The sequence below is a fragment of the Echinops telfairi genome, unplaced genomic scaffold, assembly GCF_000313985.2.
Source record: "Echinops telfairi isolate 266 unplaced genomic scaffold, ASM31398v2 ScPeMD7_7468;HRSCAF=8506_0, whole genome shotgun sequence".
Classification (NCBI taxonomy): domain Eukaryota; kingdom Metazoa; phylum Chordata; class Mammalia; order Afrosoricida; family Tenrecidae; genus Echinops; species Echinops telfairi.
The window spans coordinates 44,605,108-44,610,223 of NW_022111369.1; the positions used below are offsets into that span (position 1 = coordinate 44,605,108).

The 5,116-nt window shown below is 42.6% G+C and overlaps 1 non-coding gene across 1 annotated transcript; it reads right to left on the reverse strand.

Annotated features, from left to right (window-relative positions):
* Positions 1-4,728: 4,728 nt before the first annotated feature.
* LOC115873425 lies at positions 4,729-4,832 on the reverse strand. Its single transcript, XR_004048422.1, has one exon. It is a non-coding gene; the product is annotated as a small nucleolar RNA U13 (small nucleolar RNA).
* Positions 4,833-5,116: the final 284 nt, after the last annotated feature.

Consider the following 5,116-nt stretch of genomic DNA (forward strand, 5'->3'; position numbering starts at 1 on the left):
AAAAGAGTTATAGTCTCAGAAGCCCACAGAGGCAGTTTTTTCTAGCCAGTCCCATTGATCGCTGTGAGTCGGAACGGACTCAATGGCAGTGAGTTTGACGTTAGTTTGGAATGAGACGAAGACAAGCGTGTTCCTGAGAGAACCTGTCTGCAGCCATCCACTGATTGCAGAGGCATTTTCAAACCAGTTTTGTTTAGAAGAAACCCATCACGTACCGACGGGAACCCAGTACTGTTTCACTTCTCTTCATATACACCCAGCCACATACCCAGGCAAAAATAAAGTCTATATGACGTTGCAAAAAAGATGTACTGGGTGGTGTTATGTAACTCTCACCCCACTTCCTCCAAGGTTGTCGTTTGATAGGGCTCTGGTACAATATCAAAAACAGGAAATGGGCACTGGTCCGGTTCACAGAGCTTATTCTAATTTTGGAGGCTGAACCCGCAAGGTGCACTGAAGGAGGAAGACCTAGCGATGTCTCCCCTGACGATGACTACCTGAAAACCCTGTGGGACGGCTCTACTCTGTCAGAGGCGTCATTAGTGTAACTGTGCCCTGTAACGGCAATCTTATGTGACCCGTGTTCATACCCTCTTCTGTGGGTGTGTATATGGGTTATTGCAATTTCATCACGTGCAACTTCTGTGGCAGCACTACACACACTTGAGATCCCTCATTTCCGTTGGCACAAGACTCCCCTGTGCCATGCCTGAATACAGCCACATTTACCCTTTCTCCCTCGTCCCTCTCCCTTGGCAACCGCGGTAATGGCCTCTGTCATTTTGCTATTTCAAGAATGCTATTTTCACGGCATCGTACAATAAGTCACCTTTGAGATTTGCCTTTCTCTCTTTATTCAGCAAATTCCTTTGAGGTCCATCCAAGTGGCTGGTATCAAGCGTTTGATCCCTTTTATTGCTGGGTAGTAGTAAACGCTAGGGCTTTGCCCATCGATGGACATTTGGTTGCCTCCGGGTTTGGAATTGCAAATAAAGCCACTGTGAACATTTGAATACACGTTTTTTCAGGAACATGGGTTTTCATTTCTCAGGAATAAATGCCCAGTTGTATAATTGCTGGGTCAGATGGAAAGTATAACTTTAGTTTTAGAAGAAACTGCCCAACTTTTTCCAGAATAACTATCACATTTTATATTCACACACAATGCATGAGTGATAGTATGTTAGTCTGGGTACTTTAGAGAAACAAATCCACAGAGACTCATGTGAAAGAGAGAGTTTTAGATAAAGGTTAAATGCGAATCAAGAGAACACCCCACCCCAGTGCTGCCCAAGTCCACAAGCCCAATATTAACCCATATGTCCAACACCAGTCCACAAAGTCCTCCTCCATCTCACAAAACACACACTGTGATGCCGACTGCAGGAGGAAAGCCGAGTCAGTGAATGTGTAAGCATCTCAGCGCTGGCAGGGGTCTCCACATGGCTGCTCCACCACCCAGGGCTGCATCAGGGTAGGTCCATGTGGCTTCTCCTTGGGGATGTCTTGCAGGAAGTCAGCCTTGCAAGCTGAAGCAGGGAACTGCTAAAGCAGCTGCACCCTGGCACAACATACTAACTCAGATAGTTTCTTGACATTCCTGGCCAGCATTTGCTGTTGTCACTAAAATATAGCCATTCTGATAGATATGTAGTCGTATCTCATTAGGGAAGTAACAGGTTACAATTCAGGCTCAGGAATAACCAGGGTAGTTTTACAGTCAGGGCAGCCTCTTCTCAGATGTGCCCCCCTATCTCACTAGCAAGCTTTGCCCCAAAGTGATCAGCTCTAATTCTGTGAGTTGGCAAACTTAACTCCTTCAAATAAGTGCTAGGAGACAATCCACTTTGATAGCAAGCCTCTTGCCCAAAGACACTCGGTTTCTGCACTGTGGGTCTGGAAGTCCACCTCTCTGTCTTGTGCTCTTGGTTCTGCTGCCTCTACTACAGCCACCTGTAGTGGCATAGCTGGATCACGGATCCAGCATAGGGAACTCAGCCCAAAAGATGCACTTCACTCCTGGCTCTCCCTTCTCGATAGCTCTCCCTTTCTGCTTCTAAGATGGCTCATTTTAAACCTAGCAGGATGGCAAAACTCACTAACCCCCATGTTAGGGCACCTTACATCTCATTTGCATGTTCCTAACCTACAGGTATGTAGTGTACCTTATTTATATGACTAACAAAACTATCTACTCCCCTTGGTGAGCCACAAACACTTCACATTTACATAGTCCTATCCAATGATTTGGTGGGAGGTATAAAATATATGGCTAGAAAAACCATATCAAGAAATTTACCACACAAAATCTTTAGAAATTATTAATTATCCATTTTAATCTTTTAATAATATGTCATCAATATAGGTGAAATTTTCTCTGTGATATATTTTTTAGATTATAAGAATACTAACGAAATTGCCTTGTGAAATCTACCTTCCTTGAATTACAACATTGTGATTACAATGTTATTAGTAATGAATAGAGGCCTCTATTTTTCTCCTTTTACTTTCATTAGGAGCCCTGGTGGCATAGTGGTTACAAGTTAGGCTGTATTCAGAAACATCAGCAGTTCAAAACCATGAACTTCTCTTCAGGAGAAAGACGGAGCTTTCTACTCTCATAAAAAGTTAGTCTCAGAAACTCACAGGGCAGTTCTACACTGTCCTATAGGAATCAACTCAATGACAATATGTTTGTTTGCTTGCTTTTCTCCTTTAATTATGACTTCATTCTCAAAAATGATATTGCTAGAATTTCACAAGTATTGATTACTCTAATATTGTAGTTAACCTGTGTCTCTTACACACAACCTGTCCCAAGCATGTGAGACGAAGCCTTACCCACCTCAAGTGGATGGAGCATTCTGGCTGTACTTCTTCCAAAACAGATAGTTTTTTGGCAGGTTCAAAAAGAACATTAGTGTAGAGTTTTAGCCTTGTAGGCATATTGATTCTGGTTTCCCCAACGATCTAAAGGCGATCTGAATAGAGTTTAGCCCTGTAGGTATATTGATTCAAGTTCTCCAACTATCTGAAGACTATCTGGAAGTATCCACTGAAACCTCTTACAAGCTGAAATGGCATAACAGTGAAGAAGCAGTTACCATTCATTTACATGGGGAAAAACTTTTTTTTCAGCATTTTCAGACCCCCAAAATAGCCTACCAAGTGACACAAAACCTAAAACCCTAATATAGTGTTCATAGACACAGTTCAAAGTTACGGACGCTTAGTGCCAACGTGCCGAGTGTAGTTTCCAGGGAAAGAGCGTGGTGAAGCCACTTGTGCTACTCTGTGTGCATTCTACCTCTTTAATTAGTTCTCAGCAAAACAAATGCTGAATTCTAGTTATGCTTGTTATCTTTTGTCTAAGCAAAAATCCTCCTCAGATTTCTTTTGGGTACCGGCATAGGTCTTTCATAATAGTAAAGTGACGTAAATCAGACTTAAAAAGCGGAGGATATCAGTCTCATGTAAGCAAGGCTTATGAAATTTTTTGTTGTTGTTATAGATAAAAACAACAAATTTTTTAAGTTATAAGTTATAAAAACTAACAAACCTCCGCTGAAACACTACACAAGCATTTTATGGACAGTCATTTTGGTATTACCCTCTGACAGTGTTACCAGGTATGGTCTGTACCCCCTTATCCCAGTGACACCGAGTCTGCTTCTTAAAAGTCAAATTTGATACTGACTCATCTCATCGGAGAGAGTCAAGCTGCCCCTGTGGGTTTCTGAGGCTGTAAGTCTTTATGGGAGAAGACCGCCTCATCTTTCTCCTGCTGAGCGCCTGGTGGGTTCAAACTGCTCACCTTGTAATTAGCAACCCAATGCATAGCCCACTAGGCAATCCAGGGCTCCTTATCTGCTTCTTAGTAGTATTCTTGAAAAGTCCGTCAACCTCTTTGTGCTTTGCTTTCCTCGCTGCTAAAATGGGGATGATGTTAGTACCTTTTCCATAGTCATTATAAGTATTAGATGAAATGGTGGTTAGCTTAATAAGTGGTATAGCTGTGCTGACCAGCAGCCATCTTTTGCTATTTCTGAATTGAGGGAGTGCCTCTTCACTAGCTTAGCTGCCTTTTGGCTAAACTGGAGAGTTAGGGTACCTCAAACTGGGCCTCCCATTCTGCACGGTCAGTTGGCACCTTTCCAATCAACAGCCAGCCTTCCTCAAAGCCAAGTCCCTCCAGAACCCAAACAGTAGCTTCACAGGCCGCAGAGTGACACAAGGCCAGAGCAGCTGTGGCATGGTTTCGCTGCCATCAGAGAACATCACCGCTACGGGTCTAGGGTTGGCTGGGCACTCACTGCATGCCCAAGATTGCTCTCTTCCTGATTTTGAGTTGGCCCATTTAACAATGACAAGCCAACCTGACCACTGCCATCTGCTAGTGTTTCATATATCCCATTTCCTTGGGCCCATTCAATCATTTAACGGGAGTTATAGAGAAATGGGTAAAGAAGTCCTATGAGAAAGAAATTTTACTTCACCACAATTTGTAGTTCCAAAATGGCCATGAGGTACCTGGGTGGTGCAGATGGTTTGCACTAAACTACTAACTAATATACGGTGCCAAGGAAGAAAGGCCTGGTGACCTGCTTCTGTAAAGACTGCAGTCCAGAAGACCATAGCAACTCTATTCTTGACACATGGGTCACTGTAAGCTGGAATCAGCACCACACGATTTGTTTTTATTTCTCTCTCTCTTTTTTCCCCTCGTGTCAGATGGGTAATGTGCTGACGTCATTACAAGTTTTATGGGAGACACATGTCACACAAACCCGTGAAAACCCAATCATCATGCTCATGAACCAGAGAAGGATAGTATTTCTTTTTTCTTAATGGTAAATGATGTTGAATATCTTTTGGTGTGCTCATGTGCCATCTGAACATCCTCTTCAATGAAATGTCTTTTCATGTCTGTGCCCATTTTCTTATTGGATCTTTGTTTTATAATGTTAAGTTTTGAGAGTTCCTTTTATATTCTGTACTCAAATTCCTTGTTAAATATGCTTGCCTAATTACTGACACAAATATTACTTGTAGAAAAGGCTATCCTTCATTGGATGCTTTTGTACCTCTGTCAGAAGACCGCTGGGCATATTTC